Genomic DNA, 17,996 nt, shown 5'->3' with positions numbered 1-17,996 from the left:
TGGCGAAAAAACATAAACGAGTCACGGAATTGAAAGTTGCTGGGGCACAATTGCCGATTAAAGTCAATGGAAAACCCACTCGCGTGTGGATCGATAGCGGGTCTCCAATTTTGATTTTCACCATTGGGGAATTGCGGAAAACTTTGGGAACTTCAGGAGTAAAATTGGATAATCTTACGGAGGAAGACAATGCATTTCGGGATTATGGAAACAATCCACTACAGATGATTGAAACAATGGCGGTAACAATACAATCCAAAGGCTGGAAGATACACGCGAGGATAAAAGTAATCGGAGTAACCGACCATCACTAATTGGACGAGATTTGATGCCCCAATTAGGACTTCAGTTGGTGCAACAATCACCGGGGGAACAGATAATGTCCATTGGAGAGGAAAACCAGGACGCACTGGAACCGGAGAGGGAGTTGGATTCCTGGCAAACCTATTTCAGTAAGCAGTTTTCAAACCTTTTTAGCAGGGTAGGGAAAATAAGAAACTACAAAGTGCAAGCAGAATTTTTTGAAAACCTCACCCCAGTCCAACAGAAAGGGCGTCGAGTTCCGATTTCGTTACAAGAAAAAGTGGATATTGTAATTGATAAACTATTGAAACAGGGTCATATCGAAAAACTAACAGAATGCTCGGACAAATATTTTGTGTCCCTAATAGTAATAACAGTAAAAGAAGATGGGTCCGTGAAACTAGCACTCGATCCGAGGGAATTAAATAAACAAGTGCATAAGAATAAATACCAAATGCCGAATATTGAGGATTTATTGGACACAGTTGGGCAGACGATTAGCGAAAAAAAACCAGGCGACATATATTTCACCACGATGGATTTAACATACGCATATGGCCAATTGCTGTTAATAGCTGAAACGAGTACAATGTAATTTTACTCTCATTGGAGGCCGCTCGACGGGTACGTACCGGTTCAAGACCGGATTATATGGTCTAACTACAATGCCCGCGGAATTCCAACGCGCAATGGATTGCATACTCGCCGAATACCCGCAGGCGCACGCGTTCATCGACGATATTTTGGTTGTAACCAAGGGAACTGCGATAGACCATATAGCGACGGTAGAGAAAATTTTAAAGAAACTGGATCGGGAAAATATGTCTCTAAAATTAACGAAATGTAAATTCGCCCAACGGGAATGCGAATGGCTAGGCCACAAAATAACATCGACTGGAATAACTCCATTGGTTAGGAAAACATAACCAATAGAGGCGCTAACGCCGCCGCGGACCTTGTCGCAACTAAAATTGTTCATGGGGTCAATACACAGTCTGCACAAGTATCTACCGGCGTTAGCCGAATCATTCGCGCCGTTGCGACCCCTACTAAGTAAAAGCAACGAATACATTTGGACACCTGAATCTCAGAACGCGTTCGAAAATCTTAAGAAACAAGTGTCGAACATTGTTGAACTAGGGCATTTTGATATCCACAAGGACATTCGTATAGTGTGCGATGCAAGCCATAACGGGCTCGGTGCGGTGTTGGAACAGTTCGGACCAGAAGGGTGGCGCCCAATTTCGTTCGCCTCGCGATACCTTAACGAAGCGGAAAATAAATATTCAACAAACGAATTGGAGAGGTTGGCAGTCGTGTGGGGGACTGAATACTTTCAAAATTACATACTGGGTCGAAGTTTTTTGATCGTTACCGACCACAAAGCTTTAATATCCCTTTTGAATGGTAATAACAAGAAAAATAAAACGATGTTTAGCCGCTTAACGCGCTGGTTAGATCGACTAATTCCCTTTGATTTTCGAATAGAACATAAACCAGGGGCTAAAATTGGATTGACGGACTACTTATCACTTCATCCAAGTAGAGAAGTAACGCCAATTAGTACGTATGATAATATGTTTACGGTGGCAAAGATCAACCTAATTCGCGCTGCTCTTGAGTTTAATACATCCAAGGGACACAATAAATCCAAGGGACCAATTTGTACAGCGGAAAGTTAGCAATCTATAAATAGATTGGAAGTTTTGTCACGAGATGAATCGGTAGAGGGCGGAAAAACATGTAAGCGGAAATTGACCAATCAGATTCAAACACGTGATTTGAGCGGACGGCTACGCGAAATACGCACTGGATTAGTTGGGGCTAATATTAAGTCGGAACAAAGTTGTTCAAAATCATTAAATTCTAAAATTCAAATTTCAACATCTAAAATCGGAATGGATCGAAGTATGCGCAAATGGCAGAAATTTCTTAAACAACACCCAAGTTTGAATAGCAGTAGCGATGAAATTGAAGAATTGCCCCCGAATGTATCACTGGAAGCCGTTACGAAAGAGACAAGATCATTTCGCACAAACACAACTCTCTCGTTACCCTCGGAATTCAAAGGAGAAACAGTACGACCCGTGGATCCGAATTTATTATGTATGTGAAGTATCCCTCGGAATTGCAAAGTTGTTAGCAAAATTACTTCCTTACCTGAATTGTTTAATTTAAAGTTCATAGAATCGAATTATGTATCTGACCCCCAACTGAGCGCTATTCGCAATCTCATTGTTACACAAGATCCTGAAATTCATGAAAAAGTCAGTGAAATGAACCGCTATTATGCTCAATTCGTTAATGACTTTTCGGTGGAGGAAAACGTAGTGTGGATGGATGAAAAATTAGTAATAGCTATTAACCTTCAATCAGCAATTAATAATAGAATTCATGCCTATCATCACGGGAAAACAAACATGTTTGATGCAGCAAAATACGTCTGGTACCCTTATATTTACCGCTCAATAGCTTCCATTGCCAAAGGGTGTCCTGAATGTACCGCAGGCGGTAAGAACTTAAAAACGATACTAAGAAAAAACCAACTTGGAACTGTACCGGAACCAAAGGAACCAAATGAATCAGTCCAACTAGATTTTTGGGGCCCCATCAATTGCTTAAATGAATCCCGAAAATATGTATTAGTGGCAGTCGACCCGTTTTCTCGTTGGCCATCGGCAATGGTATGTGGAAATAATCGGTCTGATAAGATATTGAAGTTCTTGAAAAGCTATATAACAAACCATGGGGTGCCACGGAAAATTCACGTTGATCAGGGAACTAGTTTCATGTCAAACGAGATTAAAGCTTTTTGTAATGGGGAGGGCATTGAAATCATTAAATCGCCAGTAAACGACCATCGAGCAACTGGGTGCATCGAGCGTACCATTTGCAGTCTTAAGAATTCTATCCTTACCTTCGCTCAAGAAAAGAATCTCGAATCCTTGGAGAAAATGGTTGAAAGGGCCCTTGGTGCTCTCAGATTCTCGAAGAATGCAACACTAAAAATCTCGCGTTTTGAAGCGCATCATGGTAGAGAAGCGAACACAGTTTTACGGAACCTTACTAAAAAGCCATCTCTTCAAAATCTGGATTGGTCACGGGTTATAACAACAAAAAATGCTTTTTTAGATGCCGCCGATCCAAATGCGCAGAACATGCCCCATCCAGCTGATACAAACTGGAGTGTACGATCAGACTTAGTATATGACTTTAACAACAGGACCCATGCACGCCAATTAACAGAGGACCAATCCGCCAACCAACACGACGAACCGTCGATACTAAAAACTGCAAACTCCAGCGGACAACCAGGACCATCTGGATGGTTGTTCCAGCGAACTGGGAGCAGAAAATTAAAAAGTGTAACATTCGCCCAAATATCACACAGCGACGGAGCGTAGAAAAAGTACCTATTAACGACTGGCAGGCGTCAGTTACCTTAATTCTACTCGTCTTTCACCGTCTCGACCTTGCCAGTTGATTTTCTGGTCTGTTTAGGGCAAAGTAAAAAGTTACCATTTTTAGGCCATCAGTCAAACGACTTTTGATCAGCTTTCGTTTGCATGCGAACACAACCACATAGCTGAGTCTCGGATCCTCAGACTACGTGATTGTCATTAAAAACACGGCTCGAACCACCTATTTCTATATGTTTTTGTGTGACAGTTTTATATTAAATCCATTGGAGATGGATTGACCCTTTCCTTTTTCTATCTACTCATGTCCTGAAATATCAAATAATATCGGTGTTTAATTAAGATCTAGGACATTACAGCAGCTGTTATAGTTAGTTTACCCAGTCCCTTCACATATAACAGTCTCTGGGGGACCAAGCCTCCGCTCCCGTGATTTTCTTGAGATAACACTCTTATCTCCTATATTTCGTGTCCCGGGAGGGTTCCGTGGTATTTCTCTTCCCCCCACTGAAGCCTCCGTCTCCACAAATATCCGTCGCTAAGGTCCTTATCGTGTGTTCTTGCCACGATAAGAGGCTCCGTGTTTTTCTGTCTCTGATACAACTGTTCTTCACAATCTATATCGTGGTTCTGATTTTCGTCTTTTTTATTCAAAATGGCCGTCTTTTTTCTATTTCTCAGAAATGTTCTTCTTCCAATCGAAATTTCAAAAATAAAAATTCTAGAACATTCTGACCCTCCGTCGCAACACTTTTTTGTTCATAAGGCCTTTAGTCACTTTTTTTTCTGTCGCGGGAAGGTTATGCTGTGTCATCTGGCAGAATGGCACATACTCCCCGGACAAGTCTCCATCAATGTCCCTATTGATCGCATAACACCGGGTTATCGTCAAGTAGTTATCCAGTTTTCAGTAACCAATCTTACAAATTGCATAAGAAATTGAAATTTATCTACTCCAACTCAACTCACTACGTGTTCACAAATGGCATCGTACTACATCTCACTGCCTTTCAACATTTTCACAAAATTCGCACCATGAGGAGGGTCCTAGATAAAATTTCTTTTCTGACTACTTACGTCATCTCGCCATAAAACTTCTTTTCGCCTCTGATTAAAAAGTGGGACGTGGCACGGCCACGCACCCGTTAAAATTAACTTAACTTCACTCACCAAGTATAATCAGTCATTTATGCGGTCCTTTCAATATTGAAACTAAGAAACTCTGTGGCTAGGAAAGTTATTGAGTTACCCACCCTTCTCGAGCGAATTTACTCAAACTTACCATGTCGCCACACAGTGAATTTGTGTCTTACACAGGTTAAAAACTTCAGTCGGGAATGAATAGGTAAATATACTCACCTATGTTCCTTATATACATACATAGATAGTAGTAACTAAAATCAACAATTTCAACAATTTTAACAATTGCAACATTTTCAAAGTTTGGTCTGACCAAACTAGATCAAAACAAAAAGTTTAACAAGTTCAATAATCAAAACTTGGTTGATTGGTTTAAGTTTTAGCACACAAATACAATCAAGTTTTTCTCTCCTTCTCTTCTCTTCTTTGGTCATCTTCACTCCATCATTTCTCCATCCTGATGTTCAGCGTCACTGTCTTCCAGGACTTTCTCTAACATGTCCAGAGAGTTGCGGGCCGTGCCCCAACCCTCCTGTTCCAACAGCCTCGGTTTGCAACAAGGTAGCAAGTCCACATTCACCTTCTGCTCCCGGTTCCTGCAAAAGCTGTTGTGAAGACACAGGCTCACGTTTCGTTCTAGGTCAGCTCTTAAGACCTCTTTCTTCTCATCTTCAGTAACACAAGGCGTTCCAGCTACCCGCTTCACCGCTGTGGTGACCGCGTTTCTGTGCGTCAAGAATGCTCGTTTATAGGCTCCTGGTCCTATATCTAGCTGGAAAGATTGATAGGCTTCCGTATTCCTTGACATGTGACGCTTCGCGCGTTCATACATCCAAGATGTCATCACTACACGGAAACAAGGCATCAATCTTTGCCTTGACCATATTCTTTCAATGGCTTTAGGTATTCTCAGAACCTTGCAGGTGGTTCAGAAAAGATCCAATTCACGACTCATTTTAACGTTGCTCAACTGTTCAGGAGTCGGCACGGCCGTCTCCTGCTCACTTGTGTCCGCGTTAGCCTCCAACCATCTCACTGCTAGCATGGCGCTAACCACCACGATTGATACTTGTTGATTCTGATCGGGCAACCCCGTGGAGTACAACTCCTCCACGTCCCAGACTAGGATCAGATTCCCGCGTTTAGGGTACCACAACGTCTGCGCCAAGCAGTGGCAAGGATACTCCCCATGGGTTCTCACTATGTTCCTTCGGGTCCGATACCCTGAGGCTCCCAGCAACGGTTCCACTTCCATCAGGATTCTATGTAAATCGTCTTTCTCTTCTATGGTGGGGAATTCAGTGGGTAACGCTCCACTCGCTTTCTGTTTCTGGAACTCACTCACGTTGCCTTCGATCAGTCTCATGAACTCTTCACCCACAACGTCTTGCAACTCGCCTTCGGATCTCTTCGGGACTGCCCGAAAGATCTTTGCCAACAAGTCATATGACCTCTCTGACATTCTGGCCAACCTCACGCACTTTGGCACAGAGAAAAGTTGGTCAACCAACACTTGTTGCGTCCTCGCATCCATCACCACCATGTGCGTAGGATACTTGCTATTACAATACGGCGCTGAGCTTGAACCCACCATATATTTTGAACCAGTAGGTCTGTGATAGGCTTCACTATCCTTCAGATTCATTTCATTCTCTAGGGCTTCTCGCCAGCCTCCAATCTTTTGCTCTGTCTGTAATGCTCCAGGGAATATTTCCACGCTGAGGGACGTCACTAGCTCATGGGCACGCTCCAAGCGCTCGAGCGATTCTATCGAACTCGTCATGCTGCAAAATCCCAAGGCTGTGATCAGGTTTACGTCCGTCACCCCATGGCAGTCTGCGACCAACTCCATGGCACTCTTATCTGACATGCTCAATCTTCCGTACAATCGTGCCAGTTGTCGATGCTGCTCGCTCAGCGTAATCAGGCAGTGTCCCATGTTACAAACATGTCCTTCCATCCCACTGTGTTGAGCCAAGCATGTGCCTTGCTTCAACCAATTACTCGATGTACCTTCCTCGGACAGCTCCGTGGACGGGTTGCTCTTCTTCTTCGTCAATCTCATGGCCAGCAGGTGTTGTATCATGGCCAGATCATGTAGACTCGCATCATCATCCCGGTCTAACATGATATCCGCGGTCATGTCCCAGATTAAGCCTGCGTTAGGATGGGGACACCAGGAAGGTTTCATGAGTTCCCACATCACTACTAGACTGGTTTTCAAGGGACCGTCCCAAGAACCACAATCAAAACTCACTTGCCCTTTTAGCTCGGGAATCGAGGGTTCGATTACTCGTTCTTCCAAAATAATTCCAAGCTTGGGTTGTTCCACCATCAACATTCCAATTTCCTTAATCCGTTCAACCCAGAAGTTGAGCACGGTGACTTGCTCATAGTCGAAGTATGCTTCCCTGGCTTCCTCGTTCACGAAGGGATTATACGCCATCCCTGGTATACCAGACACGTATTGGAACGACTTCAGTTTCCCTAGTTTTGCAAACTCCTTTTGTCCTCTGGCCGCTTCAATCAAGTCTCTGCTCACTCTCAATTCTTTGTTGGAGTATCTTCTCACCTCTTCCAACTTGCGATAGCTTTCCATATCATTCGACTCCTTGCTTGGCACGGTCAATGGCATGTCCTGATATAGCTCTAGGAGTGCCCTAAGGAAGTTCCTTTCGCAATCAACTCCCTTTTGCCGAATGATCCTTATACATTCTCCCAACACAGGAGTGGGGATGCGATCCACCACGAACCTGACAAAGCAAAGGGCATCCTTACGCTTAGCCCATGCTATCGCTGAATCGTCTTTCGAAATCAATGCTCGTAGAGCTTCCATTAACTCTAGCTCCTGTTCTCGTGATTTCGAGTCATTACTGGCTTCATACTCCGCCTTTTTGATGCCCATCAAGCACCAAGCCAACCGTACTTGCAGATCAGTTCTCACGCAAGGATGAGCCAGGTATGCTGCTACCGTCGCAGGTGAATTCATCGTCTCATCGAAGTATTTCTGGAGGGCCGCCCTCCAAGAAATCTCTAGCAGTTTTTCCAATCCAATTTCGTTCGCTTCTGATGACATTACTGTGCCATACTCTTTTCGATTGAAGTTAGAGTTCTCCGTAAGCCCCTTCAAATATTCTTGCATGGCTCTCTTCTCGCTCCAAGCCATCAGGTGCCCTCTCGCGGAGTTCCTCGCTTTCAACATCTCCACATAACCCCCTGCCGGATCTCCCATGTGGACCGATTCCGGCACAGTTATTCGACTGTACTCGACCACGTCGAGTTGTCCTTCCAGTTTCAACTTGGCCATGTTGATTCGCGAGGGCCTATAATCTTCAAGTCCTCCAGATCCACATTGACTGATTACTTCCATTTCTAACTTAGTGTCTGCCAGGGTTCGCGCCGTCCTCTTCGATCTTGTGGCGGTTACGGTCAGACCTGCCAAGAGCATAGGGGGTATCAGATTCTCTTTTTCTCCCACTGTCAGTGTTGTACTATCTCCCTGCCCGCTCTCGCCTGAACGACCTGCGCTCGTTAAAGAGGTCACCACTGCGTTGGCTCTTGACTTCACCACTCTCGGGTTCATGGCTCGACTTCCTGTCTTCCCTTTTAGTCGCTTCAGCCCTTTCCTGGCTCGTCTGACAGGTAATTTTTTTGCAACATGCTGATCATCGGCACTGTCTTCTGTTACTGACTCGGTCAGAACATCCGACTCCATGGAGCTCACTATTTTTTCCAGGACCTCACGCATGATGGGTTGGTTCAATCCCACCTTCATTATGGACTGCGTCCCATATCGCCTTATCACGTCCCAAGATTTCTCCATGAAGTTTACTCGGCTCCAGATTGCTCCTGTCTTGCCTTCCAACTCCATTTGATATCTTTCCCATTCTTCTTCTGGTAATGTGCTGAGGAACGATATCTTCATTGACTCTTCGATTTTCCTCCTCCTTGGTGATTCATAAAGCAGTTTCTGCGGGTCCCTGCTTCGGCACTCTCTAGCCTGGCTTATTGGGTCTATCGGAGATAGATCGGCCGACGCCTCCTTTGTAGGAGACATGAAGGACGATGGTGCCATTAACAATAAACTCCCATCGACTTCCCCATCGTCATCTTCACTGAACCGGTACTCTAGCAAGTACCTTTCCAACGCTCCTAGATCGGTCTCTCCCGGTTTCTCCGTCTTACTTCCGGTCCCGTTATCGTTATCGTCCTGATCCATCAATTCATCGTCGTCCGCATCAGGTTTCGGCCTAGGTCCCGAGGGTCCTTGTCGCGCGTCTGTGCCCGAATCCGGCCGAGCCGGTACGGCCATGTCTCCTGCATGATAAAACAATTCATCATCGACCAGGAACTCTACCAACTCCTCGCCATGTGGGGCCAGGTCCTCTATCGTTATATATGAGCCTCCTCTGCTCTCCCTTGCCACCTCCAGCATCACCACTTTCGCTTCTCCTGACCATTTCAGTCTCGATAAGTCATCCGCGGAAGAATATACTTCGTTCCACGTTTCAGCCGAGACCTCTGGTCTCCTGGAGGGTAGTGCTTTGATCTTTTTCCTGCTCCAGGCATCGGGAAATGAGAAGTCGAACGTATGCGCGGCAGCAACGTTCCAGCTGATGAAGCGCGGCTCCATCCCTCCACTCCACTTCAGCATTCTCTTCTCTGCGTCACGAGCTGCTCCAATACGAGGGGCAGTGATGGGAGATGTGACTCCCAACAACATCCTCCTTATCGGTGGATATCGATGGCATTGGTCCGGCAGCGGCCTGGACCCAGGAAGCCATGTTTGTTGATTCTCTTTCGCATGGGCATATGCTCCCGGCAATTGAGGTACTACCACAGCCTCTCCTGTATCTTTCACCACTGGTCTCAAATTCCAGAGTTTTGGGTTAAACTGGATGTGGGACAGATCCTCAAGGCCCATTCGGCATTTGAAGTGGTTGTTGAAGTCCATCAACACCCAACCTGGCTCTGCTATTCTTCCGAATAGCCTATCATCGCTAGCCAGCTTTCTCAGTTCACTCTGCTCTACCCAATTCAGCACGGAACAATCCACTACTGAGACCAGGTTGACGTACAACACTGAATTCCTGTACGCTTTAACTTGCACATCCGGGAACGCAAAGGACATCACCGGTCCATACACCACTGTGACGAATTCCCTCAGTCCGTGGACCAGAGCCAACGGATCAATCCGCATCATGACAGCTAAGTCTGTTAGTAAGGGCATGCCACAATACTGCTTACATTCGCTTGCGTTCGTCGCCACTTTGTCCTCTCCTGTGACGCTTCTGTTTTGTTGCAAGAGGTATTGAAGTAGGAGAGTCCTCCAGTCTTTCATCTTCTTGAGCGAGGCAGTTTCCAACTGTGCATTGAACTCACGACTGGGTCCCTGTAGTTGTTCAGGGTAACGCAATAGCACAAGCAAGTCTCCCAGTCGACCATAGGTCATGGCAATCAGAGTCAGGAGTCCATCCAATCTCAAATCGGCCAATGCTTGGGTAAAGAGGTTTGCCGGTCCTTTCACAAAGTTTTCATGACCAAATGTCACGTATAAGGCTAGCACCAGGCCAATCGACAACTTCCTGATGTCTTTGACGAAACTCGCGATCAGGTTCCTAGATGCCCTCGGATAACACGTCGATAGGAAAGATGGCGTCCATCCCACTCCCATTCCACCCAAGATAGCATCTGATCGTTCGTACTGTGCCTTTGTGGCCAGCACGTCAGCTTGGAACTTATCCAGCGACATCGTGTTTACGTCTTGCATCAGTTTCAACATCTTGCCTCCAGCCAACTCCCGGGCATTAAGTAGATTCTTCAGATACGCATGTATCTCTTTAATTATTGCCGGCGCATGCTCAAACGCGTCCTCACCCAAGGTGCACAGCCTCGGTGACAGGTACAACCATATATTGTTGTGTGGCTTCGTACGCAAAGCCATTGCCATGAGGTCCTCCTCTGCTGACGTCATGTTCTTTCTGATCATCCTTCCCTGCTCATTCTCTGCATGATCCATCTGTCTGAACCAGAGATCATCAGCCACCTGTTGTACTAATAGATGATCGTCACCTACCCCTGGTCTTAGCTTCAATAATCTTGCGAAGTTGGACAGCTCCAACCCCAGAACTTCATCTAGCACCAACCGAGTTGTGCTACAATCTCTGAGCCCCTGTATGGCATTCGAGATGTCAGCCCAAACGGCGGGAAGCTCAGATCGGGACGGATAGTAATTGTCCGGGTCCACCACTCTGTTTGGGGCAGGAATTATCACGTTAAATATCCCCTCTGCTATCGTCGTGACCATTGTGTACACAAATTGAAGGGGTTCAGGCAATGCAGCGTAGCCTGGTGACAATACGAAGATCACCTTCACCACATTCATGGTGAAACGTTGTCTTGCTGCTGCCTCTACCTCGGCCATCGCCGAGAGCAGTGTCATTATCGCCTCCCCTATAACTTCGTTACTCGGGATCGATCCATCCGTCAGACGTGACAATAAGCCTCTGCTTTGTAGATGATCATTTGAGCCTGCAACCACTATTACCTGCGGCTCCATGCTGACCACTCTCCGTACACTTATCATCATGCCTATCGCCTGTCCCCAGTCCAGTTTAGGCGCCGTTAAGAAAATCACATCGGGCCAGAATAGAGAACGGGGCGTGTAGAGATAATCGGAGCCGGCCACAACCAGATATTTGGCAGCCTTCATGTCCAAGGGGTCATAAGCTGCAAAAAGGCCATCGCCTATTGGGGCCTTCAGGTTCCCGTATCTCTTATCGTCTCCAACCACTGTTGTAGTTCGGGGGTAATCCCTCGAATACTCGCCCGGCGTCTGACCGGGTGGTTTAGCGAATTGTCTGTACATCTTGTGATGTTTGTTATTGGGCTTGTTCTCCGTCTGGAACTTGCCCTTGCGCACAGGTGGTGTCCTTTCCCGGGTCCTATCTCGAACGTCGGTGAGCGACCGGGTGTTTAAAGGTCCAAAGGTATTGTCATGAGGCAATCCATCCAGGTCTGCATGTCGGAGTGAGGTCGAGGAGCTGAATTTCTCCTGTTCTGCTAGCAGCCAATCCACGCCCGGTATCCGATAAAGTCGCGACACTGTGGGACTTTCACCGCCAGTCATTCTCATCGCATCTTCCCGACACGTCAAGGTATTCATATTCAACTTCGCCGACATGTCCGTCTTATACTGACCCCAATGGCTAGGATCTGATCTATTCCAAAGCAGCCTGCTGCCTGATTCAATTCCCTCCGCTGGCACGGTACTTGTAGACGGTCCAAGGAACTCCATCATTTTGATGACCTGAGCCACTGAGGCTCCTCCAAAGGACAGAATGGTAGTCTGACCATAGACGAAGATCTCATTCAGATCTCTCACCAAACTGTCTCCAATGATCAAATGGCGACTCCCTAGGGGAATTACTTGGTCGTTCGTGGCGGGTTCCAGCTCATGTCATTCAGGCAGGCTCGAGGATGCTCGGCTGGCACTTGCGTGAACTGATGACGTGCCATCAGATTCTTCCTGATGTCTACCACGCGAGACTTCTCAAAGACTCCACCAGGCGCCGAACACGCTATCGTGCGGGTTGCTCGCTCCGAGCTATTTGATGAATGATCACGACGCTGGGAAGGAATGATCCTAGCCAGTGTCCGCTCAGTGCCTCTGTTGATCTCATCCATCGCGGCTCTGGCCACTTGGTTAAATGATTCCTGAAATTGAGGAGCTAGATAGGTGTCAGAAGGGTCTGGTATCGTAAACCTCTGACTCGAAGCAGACGGTCGTGTCTGCTGAGGAGCCTCGGGCCCCCTTGATGCACACAAATCCAGAACCTCACGTCCTCTCGATGCGCACAGCTCCTGCGCTGTTGTCCTGGGGCGTGTGTCGTTAGATCCCTCCGAGGACCTCATGCTCGCCAGGATTTCCGGTGACACTTGGCTCACCTTCGCCATATACAGCTCCTTCAGGTGCTTTATCTCATCCTCCTTGTAGGCCACCTGCAGATCTTCAAATTTCTTTTTCCATTCGTCTCTCTCCCGAGCTATGGGCCTGTACTCCTGAAGTTTGGCACACAGCTCACTCTGATCTCTCTCCTTCTTCTCCAGTGTCTCAATCGTCTCCGACTTCTGGATCTCTATCTCGCTCACTCTCACTCTCTTTAGGGGAGGAGCAGCTGTTGGAGAGTCGACAGAGTGTGACGGGCCTGGCCCATCACGTTGTCTCTTCGCTCCAATGAGTGGCTGCGCAGGTTGGACGGGCAAGGGCATCTCACCTAGCGGGTGGTCCCTTTGCTCACCTAGTCCTGGCTCACGAGCCAGGTCGTGGCCAGACATCTCTCCGCGCCTCCATCTCATCAATCGGTTTCGGCCTCTCTCGGCGGTCCCGGACTCACCGAAGGCCAACATCAACACGACTTCTGTAGGGCGATTCCCTCGACCCTCTCTTCCCAGTGCATTGAGGAGTGCGACCACAAACATCGCCAACCCCGGGTCTTCTCGTGTAAAATCACAATCGATCAGCCGCTGATAGATCTTGTCTAGAGTCGCTCCTAGACTCGCTGAGAGGAATTCCATGAGTTCGTTCGTGTCACCCATTTCTTTTCGTGTTGATTCTTCTTGTCGTGTCGTGTAATTTCTTTCTGTCTCCTCTGATTCAGTGTTCAGTAAACAATTTTCGATCAATCAAGATCTAAAAAACAGGTCGCGACTTAGAACCATCATTTTTGGATGCAACATCAATCAATTCTTTAAAACTCTCCATTGAAATTCTCTTCACAATTCTGATTTAAAATTTAGCACCAAGGTGGATCGTCCACCTTTATCTTTGTCAGAGTAGCACGAATAAGCGCTGTCACCTTGATGACACAAACATAAAACATATCATAACAATAACATAACATAAACACATAAACATCACACACCTATACTATCATATAAAAACCTAATCCCTAATACTGTACCTAAAGCCTAACCTAAAACTTGACTCTAATTCTTATCGAGCAACTTAATAAAAACCACTTATCGCCGAGCGCAATTCTTAGCATATGCTCAGATAGTATTTTTTATGTAAGTAAACCTCTATGTCAGTCTCTGAAAATATCACATGCACAAGAGCGTACAACTCTCTCGGGTGTAGCTTCCCTCTATTGGGATCATAAACTGGCAACGAGAGAGAGGTCACACCTCTCTCAACCAGGAAATCCCTAAGTCGAGTCAAGGCCAATACCAAGCTCTCCGGATTCACGTGTTGCCTATCAGTAGCTTTCGTAACCAAAAAACACAAATATTTCCCTGGTATCTGTGATGCAACAGGGGGCAACGCTATCATTCCTCCTACACCCGGCCTCTGTTTCCACAAAAACTCGATATTCTTGTACTCTCTTTTGAAGTCGGCCGCTAGTGCTGTTTTGAAGCTTACGTCCGCCGTTATCGCTATGGCGCACGTGCGTTCCGTGAGTATGAAATCGCTGTCCGTTATAACGATATTGTTCGAATAGTGGTTCGGTAGATCAAAATACGATTCAAAGATTCGTCCAAAAGGTGGTTTCTTAGCATTCTCGCCCTCTGTCTCTAGTTCTCCGGTTTCCCTTGCCGATTTCAATTTTTTTATTATGAGATTTTCGGTGTGGGTGAGTCCTACCCCCACTCCCCGGACAAAAATATCCATCGACGTCCCCGTCGATCGCCCAAAGTCTAGGAGACCGAGGTTGGATTGTGGAACACGTAGAGGACCATCTGGGGCGACCCAGTTGGACTCGGTATTATCATGACTGATGTATTTGACGCCGTCTCTATCGACGTCCTGAATCGTCAGGATCGTCTCTTTTGGATCTGTCGGCAGATCTTGGAGCCATTCGAGCACGCGCAAGTTTGTTAGTTCTTGCTCATGAGTCTGTTCCGCTTCTGGTTCGAACTCCACTTCCGGTTCTGATCGATCGTCGATCCAATCTTGATCCATATCGTTCACAAGGTCGATTTCTTCTAGCATCGCTACTTCGTCCAGCCCCACCAGCGAGTCTATGACATCACTCACTACTATCCGATCTACAACGAAGTCCTCGCCATACGGCGTGTTTCCATGGTGAGAGGAAAGTCAGGCTGTATTCCATTGTCAATTTCGGTTTGTTCCGGGCAATCCCAGTTTTCTTCGGCATAGGGTAGAGTTTCATCGTCCACCTCTACTCGCTCAGTCAACTCGAGATCCAGTGGTAGATCGCAATCGTCCACCACCTCGTTCCCGTCGTTCTTGTCGCGAGTATCCCTCTCATTCACTTCACAAGCAGGATCCACAATTAAATAGTCTCCCTCTTGCATGTCCGCTGGGATGCACCAATCCTCTGACGAGGCATTGTGCGGTTTGATATTCTCGTAATGAGCCGCTCTTCCAGTGCTCAGCCGATAAAAACGACCTCCTTGATGCACCTCTGTTATCTGAAATGGACCACGCCATTTCTTTAATAGTTTATTGGTTCCTTTTGGTGGAACCACTTCCTGGAACACCCAGACGTAATCGCCAACTGAGTAGGCTTTTGCATCGGCTGTTCTTTTATCAAACCTCCTTTTTTGTCTAATTTGCGCCTGTTGCGTATTCCTCCTGCATAAGTCATTAAGGTCCTGCTGTCTTCTAATAACGTCCCGCACGTACGTTTGCGGTGCTGTCCTCTTCCCTTCATATTCAGGGTAGAAGAACGTTAATGGGAGTGCTTTTTCGTGACCCGTCAGCATCATATGTGGGCTTATTCCCGTGGTGGAATGCTCCGTGCTGTTGTAAGCACCCATCACTTGCGGCAAGTGCTTGTCCCAGTCATCCATATAGCGTGAGCAGTAGACTCTCAACATGGATACCAGTGTGCGATTCTGCCTCTCGACTAGGCCATTCGTTTGCGGGTGATAAGTGGTCGAGTGGGCCTGCGCTACCTGCGACCTTTTCATTAACTCTTTGGTGAGATCACCTACGAATGCTTTGCCATTGTCCGATTGGAACGTGATGGGGCAGCCATGCCTTGCTATCCACACGTTTATCAAATGATCGCATGTTTCTTCTGCCGATGCTGTCATGCAGGGTGCTGCCTCCGCATACTTTGTAAAATGGTCGATCATTACCAGCACCTGATTATAGCCCGTTGCTGTCATGCAGATTTTCTGATGATCAATTTGCACCATTTCGTTGAAACCTGACGATTCTATTGACTGTAGGGGGAACCTTAGTTTCCTGGGATCCTTTGCCTGTTGACAAGACAGGCATGCGGCTATCCATTTCTCACAAGCCTTCTTCAATCCCGGCCATTCGAATAGTTTTTGTATCCTGTTATACACTTTGTCCACGCCTTGATGTCCCATCTGATCATGTGAGCGAAAGAGCAATTCAGTCTGGTACAACTGTGGTAACACTATTGAATTGTATTTATAAAGGACCTTGTCCTCCTCCTTGCGCTTACAGGCTACGATTCCGTCCTTATTCAGGTACAACAAGTCTTTCCTCTTCAGGTAAAATTGCTTCAGGATTTTGATGCTGTCTTCTTCCAAGTCTCCCTTGTCAGGTGCTCCATTCTCGATCCATCTTTTCAGACTGCTCGTCATTCTATCATTTCGTTGAGCCCTCAGGAGATCCGACAGCCTGTACCTGGCTTTCAAATACGTCTTCACCACGTTCATTTGCCCACTCATTATCTCCGGAGCATGAGCATCGTCCATCAACTTGACACACCATATCTTTTTCAAAGGCGTCGATTCTTGCACAGATGGTTCCAGATTGGTACGGACGACCGTACCATGTGGCAGCAATCTGGTTGGGCGTTTTGAAACTGCTATCAGCTCGAGCTCGTCCGCGGCATTGTCTATCACAGTGCCCTCTTCATCTGAGGTGTATCTGTCCCTGTCTGGATCCTGATGTGTTTCTCGGTCCAGCCCACGCTGCTTCCAGTCTACCAACAAGGAGTGGATTGCGATCTCTGACACATCGGAATTGGAAGTTGTTTCAGACGTGTTGTCCCAGGACTGGGGTCCCGAGTCAACACTTGAGTCAACTGATTCTCCAACATCAAATCCCAAGTTGTCTGAGATGTTTCTCGACTCCCCGGACAAAACTCTGTCCATTGGTCGCTTTGAACCCGACTCCCCGGACAGAATTCTGCCCCTAGGTGGTCTAGTCAACCTCTCCCCGGACAAGTTGTCCTGCACGGGCTCACAGGTGTCTGACTCCTCAGACAAGTCGTCCTTGACTGGCTCGAAGGTGTCAGACTCCCCGGACATTGTCTCGTCCACGGACGAACAATCTGGGCTTGGCTCGTATTCCTCCTTTGCATCCGTGAAGTGCACTCTCCTCGTGAAGCTAGCTTTCGACCTGATCCTGACTTCCTCAGTAGCTTGGTTTTGATTCGATGTTCCATATTCAGTGAACGAAGTTCTCAACAATACTTCTTTCGGCATCGAGGTCACCAGCTGGTTGACGATCGACCTGCAATCCCGTTCAACGCCTCGGCTGCGAATGGACACTGGCCTCTTCTCTGTTCTCTCGGTGACAGTCAACCTCTGCATGGTCTCCATCCATTCACGATCATGCCTATCCACTTCCCTATCCAACAAGTCACGGAGTTTTCCCATGACGTCCGGCGCCACGTTCACCGTCTTATTCAATAAAGCGACGCTGTTTATACCCAGCCTGGTCAGTTCTTGCTGTACCAAGTTGGATCGGACTAGCAGGTCCAACGGAACGGGCTCGCCTCTGGCTAAAAGCTTTATCTCCGCGGCCGTCTCCACTGGAAGGTCAGGGTGTCCAGGTATAGGATGTCCTGACTTGTCTAACCACCTAGTAAGTGGCAGCTTGTCGTAGGTTTCTTTGTCCAGAAAGGAAAACCCGTCTTTGATCTCTGATTGGTTAGCCAGCTTCTCCTCGAGGCGCTCATAAAATTCTGTCTTTTTACTGAGGCTATCTGCGTTCTGGTGCTTGTCACGGGTACGGTGCTCTATGATCATGTGGTATCCATCCAGGCGCACGATCCAACGACCAATATAGCTTTGGTCCATCGAATAGGTTTTCAGCCAGGCAAGGGCACGATTATCCACGCGTAACTTGAAGGGAGCACTCCCCAGGTAGGCCCTGTATTTCTCCACGAACGTGATCACTGCAAA

At 47.1% G+C, this 17,996-nt stretch overlaps 1 protein-coding gene across 1 annotated transcript in view; it reads left to right on the top strand.

Moving 5' to 3' along the window:
- LOC134857595 (sialate:O-sulfotransferase 1-like) overlaps positions 1–17,996 on the top strand; it is an 82,910-nt gene that overhangs the window by 38,708 nt on the left and 26,206 nt on the right. The window lies entirely within an intron of this gene.

This window comes from Symsagittifera roscoffensis, chromosome 1 (genome assembly GCF_963678635.1).
Source record: "Symsagittifera roscoffensis chromosome 1, txSymRosc1.1, whole genome shotgun sequence".
NCBI classification, from domain to species: domain Eukaryota; kingdom Metazoa; phylum Xenacoelomorpha; order Acoela; family Convolutidae; genus Symsagittifera; species Symsagittifera roscoffensis.
This window is presented reverse-complemented; position numbering and strand designations above follow the sequence as displayed.